The sequence below is a fragment of the Coenobita brevimanus genome, chromosome 61 (assembly GCF_032717465.1).
Source record: "Coenobita brevimanus isolate Jiangsu-jjx chromosome 61, ASM3271746v2, whole genome shotgun sequence".
NCBI classification, from domain to species: domain Eukaryota; kingdom Metazoa; phylum Arthropoda; class Malacostraca; order Decapoda; family Coenobitidae; genus Coenobita; species Coenobita brevimanus.
In genome coordinates, this window is record NC_137014.1 from 12,640,746 (window position 1) to 12,658,168 (window position 17,423).

Here is a 17,423-nt window from a genome sequence, read left to right on the forward strand (position 1 = left end):
TTGGGCAACATTTGCAACTCCCCACCTCAACCCCCACAACAGACCATTACACCGCCTCAAACGCCACCTGACCCGCCTCCAACTCAACCTGGATCTCAGCCCGACACTCCCTCCAACCCCTATAAGCCAGGTAACACAGTTATGATAGCCCAGCTCCCCACTCCCCACAAACTCGCGCCGCGTTTCACGGGACCCCACACCATCATCTGCGTCCCTAACCCCTATCAGGTAACCTTCGAGTACCACGGCACTCCCCGCACCCTCCGAAACCGTCACGTGCGCCCCTTTCACACTCCTGCCCCCACTGACCTGGCCCCGTCTCATCCTCTACTCCCGCGCCACCCCCTCCTACCACCTATGACTGCTGCATCTCCTCCTCCCCCGCCGCTTCCACCTTGCCTTCCATAACACCGCATCACACCTCACCTGACAACCCACCGACACCACCAACACCCCACCGCTCCCCCACCTCCTCGCTACCCGCCACCCCCTCTCCCACGCCCAGCACCACGTGTCCTGCCCCCAGCCCCACACCCCCACCCCAGCTGCCACCCACCATCACCCCCATCTCCACCTGTGCCACCCACACTCCCACAACATCACTACCTACTCACCCCACACCCCACTCCCCACGCTGTGCTGCCCACACCCCTGCCACCCCATGGCCACCCTTGCATGCCCCATGCACCTCACACACACGCCAACCCCGCACACCCACATCACCACCCACACCCACCCTCAAGACAACCATCACATGCTCTGGTCACCTCTCCCACCCACCCGCCCGATACACACACTCTCCCACCCCACCCACCTTGCCGCAAAATCACACCCTTACCCCTGTCCTAAACCATCTCACACTCATGATATACCAAGCACAAATCCCGGCCACCTACACTCCCCAGAAACGCTATGCTGCATTACCCCGTCATAGAACACCACACTCACCATCCATCTCCAGCATTCAACACATCCCCACACCACGGACAACAACCAGCACCATGAAGATCCGACGAGCTGTATGGGCACCTTCCCTCAGACGGAAACAACGAGTCCAAAGACCTCACCACCTCCTACAACTCCTCTGCTCCTCCACCGTCTCATCCACCCTCTTCCTCACCTGCGATGAACAACAAGACAAAAACTCCTCCACCACAGCCTGGCACGCCCTCCTCCAGCACCTACAGCCAGTCTACACCACCTACGACACCAAAGTTTACCATGTCCAGTCACAGGGATGTGACTTTTTCCCAGCAGACGGTGGTAAAATGCAATATAGTGCCCCTGGAAGCACCCAGACACCCCCACAAGGAGCTCACAGAGGAGCAATGACAGCGCGCCGGGTCTCAGAGCGACAACGGCATAAGTCCGCCCAGGCCGCGCGCCCCTATGACCCGGAACTCGTCTGCCGCCACCATAGCAGGAATACTAGACTACCTTCCAGGCGAGCCTTCCCCAACCAGCTTCAGGGTGGAGCTGTTTCTCCAGCTCCTGCCAGCACCCCTGAGACTGCCTGTAGCTGCTCACTCCTCACTAAGGAGACGGCCTGTGGCCGCTCTGAGGGAAATAAGGAGACAGCCTGTAGCCACTCCCGCCTTCATCAGGAGACAGCCTGTAGCCACTCCCGCCTTCATCAGGAGACAGCCTGTAGCCACTCTGAAGGTGTCTTTCTTGAGTCAGCATGTAGCCGCTCATCCCTCGATAAGGAGACGGCCTGTAGCCGCTCTGAGGGTAATAAGGAGATGGCCTGTAGCCGCTCTGAGAGTAATAAGGAGACGGCCTGTAGCCGCTCGCGCCTTCATCAGGAGACGCCCTGTAACTGCTCTGAAGGTGTCCCTCCCGAGACGGCCTGTAGCCACTCACCCCTTCTAAAGGAGATGGCCTGTAGCCGCTCTGAGGGCAATAAGGAGACGGCCTGTAGCCGTTCCCACCTTCGTCAGGAGACAGCCTATAGCCTCTCCAAAAGTGTCTTCCCTGAGATGACCTGTAGCCACTCACCCTCCTGAAGGAGATGGCCTGTAGCCACTCTGAGGACAATCAGGGGAATGCCTGTAGCCACTCCTGCCTTCGTCAGGAGATGGCCTGTAGCCACTCCGAAGGTGTCTTCCCCGAGACGGCCTGTAGCCGCTCAACCCTCCTGAAGGAGACAGCCTGTAGCCACTCTGAGGGGAACCAGGAGATGGCCTGTTGCTGCTCCCACCTTCGTCAGGAGACGGTCTGTAGCTGCTCCGAAGGTGCCTTTGGGTCTCCTGGTAGCTGCTCACTCCCCCAGGCCCCGGCCAGTAGCTGGGCCTCGGCGACGGCCAGTAGCCACGCCTCCAGATGGCCACGGCCAGTAGCTGCTCCTCCGTCCAAAGCTGACACCTGTTCCCCGACCCACAACCCAGAGGGAGTCTCGTGCCTAGAGTACTGGAGAGGCCCCTTGGTCTCCCCTGGCCTCTGCTCCCTACAACCAGCTCTGAAGGAGACCCACCTGACGGACCCCAATGCAAGCCGATGCCGCAACCCCTTCCAGATGGCACCGGCGAGCCCTGGGGACCGCAGCCCTTGGGAACCCCAGACCACCCCCAGGACTCCTTGGCGGGAACTCCCCACACCTCGACGTTGGAGATCTTTGTCCTCTATCAGGAGCCTGAACGAAAGGTTCAGGCAGCTATTCGGCCCCAGCCCTGAGGGCCATACTCCCGTCCCCAGCCCCGAGAGTGCAGGATCCTTCGCCACCCACAGCCCTGGACGACAACGGACGCCCCTGCACATGATCCCGTGGCCTCTAGATATAGAGGCCCCGGGTGGAACCCAACCCCATCAGTAGCGGAGCTGTGACACCCCCACCGCCCTTGTACCTGACTGCCATGACGCCCGGACCCAAAAGGAGTGACAGTGATAGTACAGTGTCTGTGACATAGTAATATAGAGGCAGAACAGGGAACTAACCCTCTAATGGAAGTCAGTGATAACACCAAAGTGGTGGAGTGAGTAACAGTGACAGTGTAACCACAAATACGGCCACCCAGTGAGAGTCAAGTCTATCAGAGTGAATACGCTACCACCGGAAAATACCTCCTGATACTAAGACCATATTCAGACCCCAGTGCCAAAGAAACACTTACCAGCAAGGAATAATATTAGCAACTCCACAAATACAGAAAACCCAGACTTCCTATAATTAATAACACTCTGCCTCAAGTACTATTCACTGTGATCCGAGCAGTATCCTAAGCGATACTGATAACCCATATCTAGACGTAAGAGTTGTAATTGTCCAGTGTATCTCTATCAGTGACATCTACTCGTTCCCCTGTGCAACTTAGTAATACACTTGTAAGGTTGTTGCCTTGAGTTTTTGTGTCCTACCTCTCTCTTATTTGTCTAAGCTCCGGTCTAGAAAGAGAACCCCGCTACACAGTAAGCGTTTACCGGACGGGAAGCCGGACCAAAAACACCTAGCATTACAGAGGGTACAGGGAGGTGACCCCCACCCCACAAGGAGATGACGGGGAGGCTCCTTTCACCTGTAAAGCCTTCCGCACATAAACAATGTATCTCCCCCATGACCCGACGCCCCTCTTCCTCGCAGCCAGACCATTGGGCAATGTACAGTAAAAGTACACTACACTTTAGTGGAGGGAGCACTCGCCAGAATCAGGGTGGGACTTGCAGTGACAAGATCCCAAGCAAACCCTCGGATGCCGAATTCCATGGATCAGTCTCCTTTTTAACAGAGGACTCAGGAGGAGCCTCAAGGGTTGCTATTCCCCCAAAAGAGCAGCGGCACAGTATCACCCGTCTGGTATACTGTGGGTAGTAGGACCGTCAGTCAGCTATCCTCTACCAACCACCTTCAGGAGCCAGCACGTCGGCACATCTACCAGACGATCTTCGTCGGTGCTCCCAAGGAGGAAGGCGGGCCCTGGGTTACGCTATGTCAGAAGTACCATGGGCATTGAAGCGTCGCCGTCCCCCCAGTGCTATCTTTGGGACAAGAGTCCCAGACCCTACGGCTGGAGTGCAGGCTCTGTTGGAACTATGGCAATAGCCAGGTGTATCCATCAGGCGTCTTCTCCCCACCGCCAGGGTCTGTAGTGCCCAGAGGAGCCTCTTCTGGCTCCTCTTGCCCTCCTGTCTCCCATAGAAGCCCAGTGGGGCTGCCTGACAGAGGGAGAGTCCCCTGGACCTCCCCTGTCTACCCCGGACCAGAGTTCCGGCAGGGCCTCCCCACCCTGCCGAGTAGGAGAGTTGGCCCTCGGCCACTTTCCCTCTGCCCATCCCCAGGCTCCCGTAGAGGGAGGTGCCTCTTGCCCCGCCCACCTCTAAGGTGAGTGAGCGAGGCGCCCCTCTCCCTGTCTTTCTCCTTGAGAGGGTGGTCTCTGCTTCCTTCCAGGAACCCCACAAGAGACCCGATTGGGCTTGACGTCCCCAAAGCTAGGTGTCCTCCTGCAGCCCCGTCCTCCCCAGGTGCTGATGGACTCCTCCAGGACGAGAGGCGGCCGCAGTCCATTCATGACGGTCTCCTCCTGCAGACGAGACCTCAGCCCCTGGAGTCAGCGGGCCTCCCCCGACGCCTGCTGCAGTAGCCGAACCTCCTCCAGAGCAGGTGGCCACAGTTCCTCCCTGACGGCCGCCCCTGTCGGACGAGACGGCTGCTCAGCCAGGGCGCCGCCCTCCCAACAACCCACCCAAGGCCCGGGCCTCCTCAGATCTGCCCCCAGTACCCCGACAACAACTAAGGACCAGCGCCGTGTGGTGTGCCTCCTGGCCCTCTTCAGCCCTAGTCCAGAGAGCCCCGCATCACCCAAGGCCTCTACAGAAAGAGGGCCACCCACCAACTCCTATGGGACTCGTGGTGACCCCACAGGCGACCTACCCCTGGAATAATCTCTGGACGGCCCACCCCCAACATCCGGCCACCACCTGCAGTTCCTGGCGCAGGGCCTCCTGCCACCCATGACCCGAGCACTCCCCTCCGCTTGTTCCTTGAATAAAAGACTCTGAGGTTGTTTGTTCTCTAGTGTCTGGGAAGCCCCTTCCCCAGTGGACCCGCCCCTTTGCCCCAGTGTCATGCCCCCAGTGTTACCTCCCCGTGTGGAATAGTGAACTCCTCACCAAAAAGCTCACGTACACGGTGCGTGGTGCTACGCCACTGGCCGCCCCCAAGTGTGACTATCCCCCTCCCTAGTGTTACATATACGGACAGGCAGCATCAGTGCCGCACCCCTTCCCCGCCTTTTTGCTTTGGCCATATGAAGTGAAAAGACAGTGATATATGAGGTATACTCCCAAATTCCTGTCTTGTAGGGAAGTCTATATCACCACTCCCCCTCCCCCCCTCTGCCCCCACGCGCGGATAGGTCGTGAATGCTATATTCTTTCCTCTTATGTAACACACACGTAGCCTAAGGATAGCTAGGGTATCGTCTGTGTCACACGGATGCATATAACTAGCATAAGATGCCGTTTATTTTACGCAAATTAACACATATGTATACATGTATCTATCTATCTATCTATCTCTCTCTCTCTCTCTCTCTCTATATATATATATATACTGTATATACTGTATGTATATATATATATATATATATATATAAGGACTTGAGTATCTACTGTCGTCTGTCAATGCGTTTGGGTATGCTGAGATATACTTGACTGTCTCTGTTATATATCTGAGACCAAGCGCACCTAGTGTAGTGTGTAAACCATGTGTACGACACTGTGTGGAAATTATCATATGTAAGGAAAGGTAGAATACTGTGTAAAGGTCAAACTCGCTGAACTAGGTGGAGATATTTATTGTAAGGGCTATCTAGCTTCTGAGATTAACTGGTTATTATATGTCCCAGAGTTTTGATCACGGGTGTGTATGTAGTTGTCTATTGTCAATATATAAGTGTGCCTTTGACCAGTTGTGTTTGGTCTTTCCTACCTTGCCTGTGACTGACCCGGTCGAGAACAAAGAACCCAAGGTCGTACCGTACCTGAACCCGAGAAGTCGGGACTCAGAATGCCCTGCATAACAGTGACACTATAGATGGGCACAAGTATTACACAGAGGTCGTGACACTACAACTGGGGCACAAGTATTACACAGAGGTCATGGGGCACAAACATTACACAGTGTCTATAACACACAGAGTCCATGATACTATTGAGGGGTCACGAGTATTACACAGGGGTCTTGACACTATGGACGGGGCACAAGTATTACACAGTCTATAACACACAGAGTCCGTGGTACTATAGTGGGGTCACAAATATTACACAGGGGTCTTGACACTTTGGACGGGGGTGTAAATATCACACAGGGTCCGTAACACTATGGACGGGGCACAAGTGTTGCACAGAGTCGATGACTTCACAGGTGGGGCACTGAGGCACACAGAGGCTAAGCTGCAGGTAAGTGCAAGTGATGGCCCAGTGTGGGAGGAGGGCTGTCAGGGGTGCACTCTCGATAGAGGCGACAATCTCGGGCTGTGCACTCCAGAGTCAAGTGTAAGCTGGAGGGCAGCATGGTGGGCAGCCCCTTCGTGACCTCGGGACTGGGGCCAAACAGGGCTAAGAGGCACGCTGCATGGTGCCTGCCCTTGGCCGTGGTGGGAGTCCTGGAGGAGTGTTTGGGCTAGTCCGGGCCTGAGGTCAGCTGCGGGGCACTCCTTGAGGTCCAAGGGATGCAGTCTAGCCAGGAGAGGAAGGCCTTCAGGGGTTGTCTGCAGCCGCTCACCCTTGGAGAGTCTGTCAGCTACTGAGGGCACTGGCGGCTGGGCTGCAGGGACAGGACACCCAGGCTCATGACAGGTCCGCTCCAGACACTCTCCAACAGAAGTCCTGTTGGAGAGCAGTCTCTGCCCTTTGTAGAGGAGGGGGAGCAGGAAGGGTGTCTCACTCAGCCTCTGGAGGGGTGGGCTGAGCCAGAGATGACACCCTTGTAGGAAGCCTCCAGGGTAGTGGAGGGAAGACTGGTGGTCTCTCTCTCAGCCTGGCAGGTCCAATGGACTTTACCGAGGCTCCCTCCTGGGTTAGTGGACGAAGGAGGTCCGGTGGACTCTCCCTCAGTCTGACAGGTCTGATGAACTCTGTTGGGGGACCACTTGTCCCGGGGACAACAGGAGGAGGAAGTCCAGCAGACTTTCTGGCTCCTGCAGCAGGTCCGATGGACTCTCCCGCTCTCCTGCTGCTAGGAGAAAGTTGCAGCTTGGGGACGAGAAGTGGTCTCTCACCCTGTGGTAGGTCTAATGGACTCTACCACAGCTCCGCTCCCTTCCCTGGGACTGTAGGTGATGGTTGTCTGGTTGACTGTCCGAGACACCTGCAACCGAAGGTGGGTGGCAGAAGAAGGAGGTCCGGTGGACTCCCTTCCTACAGCAGGTCCGTTAGACTCTGCTGCACCACTGCTTCCCTGGGGGTAAATAGAACAATGAGGACCGGTGGTCTCTCTACCTCTTGTAGTGGCAGGTCCAGTGGACTCTGCTACTGAGGGCCCACTTGGAACTGTATTGAAACAAGTCCCACCCCAAGTCTGGTGAGTGCTGTCCTCGTCAGAGGGTAATGCACCTGGTGGATGCACTTCCCGTGGGTCTGGCTGCGTGGAAGAGGGGCATAAGGTAGCTGGGGACATGGGCCAGTGTGGCACAGGGCACCTGTAAGCCTCCCTGTGGGCTCCTCTTGGGGTCCTCCTCTTGGGGTGGTTGTGCCGGGGTCACTCCGTCGGGTGGGTATTTCACTAATGTTAACTCATACAAGCTCCAGATGTACTATTATACTTGTTGTACAGTACAGTACCCTCCGGTAGTAATGAAACAAGTTTGTACATTTTTAAAATTTTTTTCTTACAGTGATTCCAAATGAATACAGGTCTTCCTTTAACGGAGCAAAATATGAGGACTTCCTATCCAGGGTTAAGGACAACCTCTACCGCCCCCCTTTCACGGGGGAGCAAGAGAAAAACGAGCAAGGGACAAGACATTCGAGGTTAAATACCTAAATCTGAGATTACTTTCTCAAACTACTCTTGGTAGGCCGCGTCTGTGTCCATTCACACCCCAGAGCGATCAGTGGGGGAACCACTCCAGAGGCGAGTAGGCAAAGGTAATGTCATCTCAAACCTGGAAGGGAGGAAAATCAGGACTAGCTAATCCAATTTAAAAGCACCCTAAACGTGAAGAAACAGTTAATGCGAGGTCAGCACACACGTCTGCACCCTCCACGACCATGCATCAAAGTCCCCCCCCCCACCTAAAGTCACGTGACTGCAGTTTCTCTACACTCTATAACCTCCACGTTGATGACGTCACGTGAATGCAATACTGGGTTAAATTACTTTTACTGTTTTCTTTATCCAGCTGCAGGTGTTGTGTATCTCCTAATTAAAAACTTACATAATGTGTATTCATTTATTATTATTGTTTAGATTGTTCCTCTATGCTCATCCTCACTGACTGACTGGAAAATTTATCCATGTACTGTACCTTGTGTTCGACTCATTCAAGGAAGGTTGGGAGGGGGGCCACTGAGATACCTTAGGACTTGCAATGATGATGATGATGATGATGATGTGCTCAGTTTAAAATAAAATGTTTTTATTATAATGTTCCTAACGTGAAAATATTTGTAGAAATAATTACTGAAATGAAGTGCAAGACAACTTTTGTACGACTTCGATTTAATGTGGATAAAATGAGATTTGTTTACCATGGCAGACTGGCAGTGCATATGGTGTCATCACGTGAAGAAGAGGATTAAGCGATGTAAGTGTTTTTTACTTTCGATTTGTATATGACCGGTAACTATATGTTATGTGTGATTGCCAGTCAGGATGTGATTTCAGTGGTATGCAGGTAAAAGTGACAGCATTTAAGATCCTCGCATAGTTACTACTGTAGGTATAATGTGGGAAGAACCGCCCTCACTCCGCAGGACACCACACTTGTACTTATTTCACCCATACTTAAAATATTGGTCGTATATGAAGTGATTTTGTTCATTACTACTGCCATTTGATGTCGAGGTTTCGGTGAATTTTAGGACTTACACCTAGCCACGTGACATTAAAATTAATATGCTCATTGCTGAATTTAAGCAAGTTCTTTGATAATTCGGTATTATTTTACAAGTGGACAATATGCAGTTTTGGAATTTTAGCACCATTATCGTATAGTATAGTCCCTAAGGGTCACAAATAACCCCCATTACCCCATTCGGAAATTGATTATTACTCCCCTAAGATAGGTTAGGTTTGTCGGGTTTGGTTTGGTTAGTTTTATTGTGTTCGGTGAGCGGCATTTCCGACAAAAATGAAGGTCAGAAACATTCGAATTGCATCAAAAACTGCCAGAAAAATATATTGCACTACCTGGGGGGTGTATTGTCCACTTGTAAAAATTTACTGTTAATTCTTTACCAAGCGGTCGAGGCGATTCCACCTACATTATAACAAACTCATGATCCCAAGATAAGTAATTTTTGCACATAAGCATCACATAGTTAACTGTTCCATTGTGACTGCAAGAAGTGATTGGAAAAGACAAAATACCGGTAAGTTAGGCTATATCTAGTTTGGGGTATTTAAGGAAGCAGCCAGGTCTCCCGCAGCAGTATTTACCGACGCTTTCCCTGACTGGCTGTGTTCTTTACCAACAGGAGTTTCGACTGGATGTGTCTGTGTATCCTGGGTCATAGCAATGGGAAACTTATTGATTTAACGAAACCTAACCTCACTTGTGTATGACGGTCTGCTTTCAGATTTATAAATGCATGTTAGGAACATTAAATATGGCTAGCTTCTGGCATACATTGACAGAATAGTTATGTATTCTAAATCCTCATTTATAATTTTCAGAAGTAAGTTTATAAAAATCCCCAGTAGGTGTGGTAATCCAGGAATAATAACAAGTAGCTAACCTGTGAAAGACTCATTTCAGTAGAAAATATGGAAAGGCCATGCTCATTTAGTAAAGAATTAATCATCTCATATGATATAAGAATTTGTCGCATTTATGTTATTCTTCGTACATAGGAAAAGGAGATGGGGAGGGGGGGGCTCCAGCTCCAATATCTCTGTTTCATTGCTTCTAACCTAACATAATTTAATATAGTCTGGACAAACCTAACATCCTAACCTTATTTAATCTTGTCTAGACGCAGATTTGATAACAGACGGATCTACAGTCTGATCAACCCCCACTCCCACTCTGTATCTACTTAATTCTAAAAAGTGCATTTGCTCTGTCTATCTATCTATTGCCAGTTGCCTCAGTCCCATAAGGGGTGGCCACAAATGAATTGCCTCCATGTCACCCTGCTCTACTGTACACTGCTTGCAAATAAGAGAATAGCATTCACATACATAAATGAAGACATGCTGATAAAGATAATAACATCATTCATCAGACCAACCCTGGAGTATGCATCAGTAGTCTGGAATCATCTAAAAAAATCCATAGCTAGGACTAAAAAATTACAGATGGCAACTACAAGGTGGGTACCAAGCTTATAGAATCTAAGCTATGAAGAAAGACTAGAAAAACTGAATCTACCAACACTACAGGAGAGAAAGAAAAGAGGAGACATGATTAAGCTATGTCAATGCATCTCAGGGAAAGAGAAAATAGACATAAATGAATATGGTATATAACCTGTGGGGAAGCATCAGCAAGAGGACACTGCCAAAAACTTCATAAGAAGAGGTGATAAAGATGTAAGGAAATCCAGTTTCCGAAATAGGACAGTTGATCAGTGTAATGCACTACCGAATGAAACAGTTTGTACCAAAAGTATTCATAAATTTAAGGATGTGTTTGATAAAAATAGTTTAATATATGGGACAGTATGAGCTTGGCTCATTCATGTAGAGATACAATTATAGTAGGACTCGCGCACGTTTGCAGCTGTGGTGTGGCCCGCACCTGTGTACAGTGTTGCCACGTTTTCTATACCGTTATCTCTCTCTCTCTCTCTCTCTCTCTCTCCTGGCGGGAAATGTGAGCCACCCTGAGTACTTTTGATTCTTTTACAAGTTATTTATAATTGTGCTTTCATTTGTTAATTTGGTTTTGTTATATTTAGTGATGCCGACAATGCATTCAATGTATGCCCCTCTCCTGCCCCTCTCTCTCTCTCTCTCTCTCTCTGTAGGGAAGCTATCTGTCAAGGCCACCGACTGGGTGTGGAAGTGTTGCCGCTCGCGAGTGAAGTTTTTTTTTTTTTTACTTCGGAATTGGCATATGCCTACTATTTTGTCCTACATATTAGCTTATGATTATAAATGTGATTATTCCTCGCCCTTAAAATTATGGTAAAAGCCAGTAAATGTGAGCATTTTTCCCAAGCAACGCCTGTACAAGCTATGGTTGGGTATACGGAGGGGTACGTACTTTATTTTAGGCCAGACTGGGTAAGTGTTGCCACTCACAAGAATTACATGAATTATTTCTTTTACTTTGGATATTGGCATATTTCTTCTTTTTTCAGACTCGTTATCTTATATCCATAACTGTGATATTATTACCCACCCTAAAACTACGCTAAAAACCATTAAAAGTGACTACAATATCTTTTAGCAATACTGTACAATATGTATGCCATGTTTCTGTGTTACCGTATAAATATTTTATGCATAATAAGATTACTGTTGATTCATCCATCAAAATACGCAAGTGTAAGTTTTATTCATCTGAATTTATCGAATATGTGATGCCTTGTACATAAATAGCTTGCATTTCACATCGCAAGTTGGGGAAACGTGGCACCATTGTACACAGGTGCGGGCCACACCACAGCCGCAAACGGGCGCGAGTCCGACTATAGTTAAGAACAATTAGGTAAGAACCCACACACACACACACACACACACACACACACACACACACACACACACACACAATAAATCATATTATTGTTGCTTATCCTGTCCAGTTACACATTCCTCAATCACTTCATTTCCACTGTTACATAAGAACATAAGAAGAGAGGATAACGAGTAGGCCAGTAGGCCTATGCTAGGCAATTCCTAGAAGAGTAACTGAACTACAAGAATCAGGTAAAGATAGCAAAGAACAAGGCTCTCCCCCGGCTTCCAAGCCCTCCAGCCGAAGCCGGCAGGAAAAAGTCAGAAAGAACACCATGCAGTATAGAAAAACTGGCATGGACATTTTACAGGAAAGTGTGAAAGGAGAATAGAGACTATCATAGTGTAACCTGAAAAGGAAAAATTATGAATTAGTATTGGTTATAAGATTTTTTTAAATGTCTATATCCACCCCTTGTTTGTCATATGCTTACCTAGCCTATGCTTGAAAGTCTTAATGGAAGAGGCAGCAACTACTTTACTAGGTAGCTTATTCCATTTGTCTACTACTCTATTACCAAACCAATTTCTACCTATTTCCTTATTGAAACGGAATTTTTCTAGTTTGAAACCATTACCGTACTTCTAGTTCTATCCTGTATGCTCACTTTAAGTACCTTGCTAATATCTCCCTTATTTATACCCTTCATCCACTTAAACAACTCAAGTCTCCCCTTACTCTACGCCTCTCTAGCGAATGCAGACTTAGTCTTGTCAGTCTGTCTTCATATGACAGGTTCCGAACGTCATGTATCATTTTTGTCATTCTTCTCTGTACATTATCTAATGAATTAATATCCATTCTGTACTAAGAACACCAAAATTGTACTGTGTAGTCTAAATGTGGCCATACTGATGCTAAAGTTGCAGTATTACTTTTGATGATCTGTTGCTCATCTATCTATCTATTGCCAGATGCCTCAATCCCGTTTGGGGTGGCCACAAACAAATCGCCTCCAAGTCGCCCTGTCCCCCGCCATTTCACTGCCCTGCTCCCAACTCACACCCCCCCTCTCATATACCTCTCCACCCCATCCCTCCATCTCATCCTCGGCCTCCCCCTCCCTCTTCCTCACTCACATACACTCTCTTCGTCAGTCTTTCACCCTCCATCCTCTCCACATGGCCAAACCACCTCAGTGTGTTCCTCATAACACTTCCTATCACATCCACATCCACACCACAACGCTCCTTTATATCCTCATTCGTCAGCCTGTCTCTCCATGTGACTCAACAGGCTCCTCTTAAATAACTCATTTCCACTGCTCTCACTCTTGACTTGTGTCCTTCCAGCAACGTCCAAGCTTCACTTCCGTACGTTAGAGTTGGTATCACAATACTGTCATGTAGTAACTTTTTCACTTCCATGCTCACTTCCCTGCTTCTTATCACTGCTTTCAAGGAACCAACAACCTTTCTTCCCTGCTGTACCCTTTCAAGCACTTCACCCTCCAAACCTCCATCCTTACTCATCACACTACCCAAGTACTTAAACGTCCTCACATTTTCCAATTCCTCACCATCCAACCTCGCTGTACATTCACTGACTCCACCTCTCTCAAAGACCATCACTTTATTCTTCCCTACATTCACCTTTAGATTCCATTTCTTACACACTCTCCCAAACTCATCCACCAAGCCTTGCAGCTCTCCTTCGTCTTCACTCAACAGTATCATCTGCAAACAAGAGTACAGGGAGTTTCCAAACACTGCCCTCTGTCACCAGGCCACTCCAACATCCACTACCCTACCTTGTACCTCCTTTATTACCCCATCCATGTACAGATTGAACAACCATGGAGACATGACACATCCCTGTTTCAACCCAACCTTCAGAGAGAAAAATTCACTCAGTTCACCATCCACACACACTGCAGCCTTAGCACCATTATACATACTCTTCACAGCATTCAACAACTTCCCATCTACTCCATATATTAATACTTTCCACAATCCTTGTCTATCCTCCCTGTCATATGCTTTCACCAGATCCATGAAAGCCGCATACAACTTCTTTCCCTTCTCTAGAAACTTTTCCACTAAAGATCTAAGAATGAATATCTGATCTACACAACCTCTTCCCTTCCTAAAGCCTCCCTGTTCTTCTCCAGCTAATTCCTCTGTTCTTTCTTTAACTCTGTCAATAAGTATCCTACCATACACTTTTCCTAATATACTAAGAAGACAAATGCCCCTATGATTACCACACGCTTCTTTTTCCCCTTTTCCTTTGTACAAGGGAATAATTATACCTGACTTCCAATCCTCCGGAGCTCTACATTCCTCCCAGGCCAATCTGCACATTTTCCACATCCATTCTACTACTATCTCTCCCCCATACTTCAGCATTTCACCACACACTCCATCAATTCCTGGGGCTTTCCCCAATTTAACTTTCTTCATTGCTTCCACAACTTCCATCCTACTGATTTCTCATCATAAATGTTTGCTGCTTGAGGGACCAGGTCTAGATTTTCCTTGGTGAATACTGATATGAAATAATTATGTAGGATGGAGCACATTTCTTTATCTTCACTGATAATGTCACCTGATTCTGTTCTGAGTGGTCCTATCCTGTCTTTATTTTTCGTACGATACATTTGATAAAAACCCTTAGAGTTTTCTTTCGATTCACTAACAACCTTAATTTCATAACTTCTCTTTGCTTTTCATATCTCCATCTTTACCTCCCTATTTAAAATCGCGTACAGGTTACACAAGTGTTCTCTCCACGTTTTATTTTTCTATATATTCCTTTCCTTTGGCCTATGAGAGATTTTAATCTATTGTTTAACCATCTTTGTTCTGAATTATTTGTTCTAAACAGTTTTGAATGGATATATCTATCTTGGCCTCCGTGTATTATATTTACTAACTCGTTATACTTCTCACTGGTTGAACGTCTGCTTGGTACTGGAGCTGAGTTAATCCCCGTCACCTGGACTACACTCCCATCTGCCACCTTACCGTCCACAGACACCTGGCGCACATTCCCACGTGTATCCTGCCCCTCACTTATAACCTGGGATTCCCCACTGGCCTGCCACTCCCTAAAATAGCTACCGGTATTTTCTCTACGTAATACCACTCTAAAATAAGCTCTTAAACCATCGAAGTCTCCTAGATGAAAGTTAGGAATGGTGGAGGTATTTTCGGTGGAACAGACATCCCAAATAAATTTGAACTTAATTTCTTCTTGATCGCTATTACCAAGTCATCCACCAACCTTTATATCATTAATGATATTTTCTTTATTAGCTAAACCCAAATCTAGTATATTATTACGACTGGTGGGCTCCCTGATATACTGATAAAGGAAATTATCCTGTACTACCTCTAGAAATTCCTCTGACTCTGCATCTCCTGTCTGATTTCTCCAATCTATCCTTGGCAGATTAAGGTCCCCTACAATTATTACTTGGACTGTGAAGCTTTCCTAATTTCCTCCCAAAGGTATTTACTATCTGCTCTACTTAATTTTGGAGATCTGTAGATTGCTCCTAAGACTAATTTCTCCCTGTTGTTACTAATTTCAACCCAGACACTTTCGGTGTCCCTATTTACTTTAATGTCTGCTTTATAGTAACAGTTTAATGAATCCTTTATATAAATTGCTACCCCTCCCCCCTTTCTTCCCAGACAGTTTGACACAAAAATATTATAGCCTTTTATCTGATATTCTGCAAAAAATTCTTGAGTGTCTGTATTCATCTAAGTTTCACTAATAACGGCAATGTCTATTTTCTCTGTACAAATTAAAGCCCTCAGTTCGTCCATTTTATTACGTAAACTCCGGCTGTTTGTTTAGTGCACTTTCAGATTAGTACGAGTAGTTAAGTCTTTACCTCGGGATTTACTGTTTTTTATTTCATTACTAACTGGGAAACTGTTTACTTTACTAATATAACAATTTTTTGTACTATCACTTATCGCCCTTCTATCATCACTTGTTTTGTCATCAGTCATCGCCTGCTCAATTTGAGATGCCTGAGTAGATGTATCTACACTAATGGTTGAACTTTTGTTCTTAATTTTGCAAGTCTTGATGCATCTAACCAAACATGATAATAATGATTTCTGAGTGTAGTTGCTGTAACTTCCTGTACTTCTACTTCTCAACCTTGAAAAATCTCTCTAACTCCCTATCTATCATTCCAGCTAAAACAATAACTCCCAGCCTGCTAAGATGAGTCCCATCCCAACTATACAAGGCTCTCCGTCCATAAAACCGGTCCCAGCTGTCTATGACAGGTATTACATTATCTTTGCAATACCGGTACCTTTCAAGGCAGAAATTAAATCCTATTGCCCTGCTCAACCACTCCCTCCCAACTCGCCACCAGGGTAAAACACCAAGCACTACAGGGGTTCCTCCCCTCTCCCTAACCTTCTCTAACATCAACTTGTACCTTTGCCACAGTACCTCACTCTTACAGCTACTAATATCATTGCCTCCTACATTGAGGCACACAGTGGGTTTGTCACCACTATCCTTCACGATATTTGAAATTTTTTTATATCACATTAGCCACCCTGGCCCCTGGAAGACACACATGTTTAGTGAGTGGAGTATGCTTGGCTCTGTTAAGATATCTCACCTGGGAGTCTTCAACAACAGCAGCATTTTTCTTACCTTTCTTGTTCTGATTATACTTACCTGTACTGGAAGTTCTCTCACCATCCATCTCCTCTACTTCCCTCTCTGCCTTCCCTTCACATTCGTCCTGTAGTGCGTCAGAGGCATTAGTGGTCTTAACTTCCGTTTGCTTCTTAAGAATGAACTTCGTTGCACCCTTGTGAACTAGTGTCCAACCTTCAGCCTTTTTCTCTTTCTCCTCCAACATCTTCAACAATTCCCTCATTTGTGACTTCTCCTGCCTGAGAATTTGTACCTCCCGCTTCAGTTTGAGAAGTTCCTCCTTTAAATCAAGGTACAGTAGAAGTCCTATTTTTCGGCATCTATGGGACCAGGCTAGTGCCGAAAAATCAAAATTGCCGAATTATCAAAAACCCTACCCACTCAATACCTTATATGTTTCGGTGAACACTATCATCACTACTCATATCATTACAAATGTGCTTGGAGAGAGTACTGTATACTGTTTGATACTGTACAATACTGTAATGAATACAGTACTATACATGAATATGAAAAATAAAGAAATTAGTGAACATACTGTATATAAATGTAATGGTACAGTAGGCCTACAAGTTCACATGCACTTACCTAAACTTATAGTAGGTTCCTTAATTACATATGTACAATAGAAGGGGTTGACTGGACTCTGCTACTGCTGGAAGAAGTCCCCAGCAGTAGAGGGTCCTCATGGAGAATTTCAAGACTGACGAAAAAAATCGGAAAATCTGCCGAACGATCAGAGATTTTCGTAAATGGGACTATTTCTCAAAACTGCCGAAATGTCAGATTTGCCGGGGAATTGGATGCCGAAGAATTGGACTTTTACTGTAGTTCTTTTCAATACCTGCACTGGGGACAAAGCTTTCCGCTGAGGATGCCATTACGCACAAATTCACACAAGGTAGCACAGCACTATCACGGGTCACTACGACACACTAGCACAAC

At 47.4% G+C, this 17,423-nt stretch overlaps 1 protein-coding gene across 1 annotated transcript in view; it reads left to right on the forward strand.

Moving 5' to 3' along the window:
- The first annotated feature begins 8,726 nt into the window (after positions 1-8,726).
- The window catches only part of Polr3K (RNA polymerase III subunit K), a 75,129-nt gene continuing 66,432 nt past the window's right edge, over positions 8,727-17,423 (forward strand). Inside the window, exon 1 of the mRNA XM_080275487.1 lies at positions 8,727-8,741. The gene's annotated coding sequence lies outside the window, so the exon portion shown is untranslated. The remainder of the gene's footprint in view (positions 8,742-17,423) is intronic.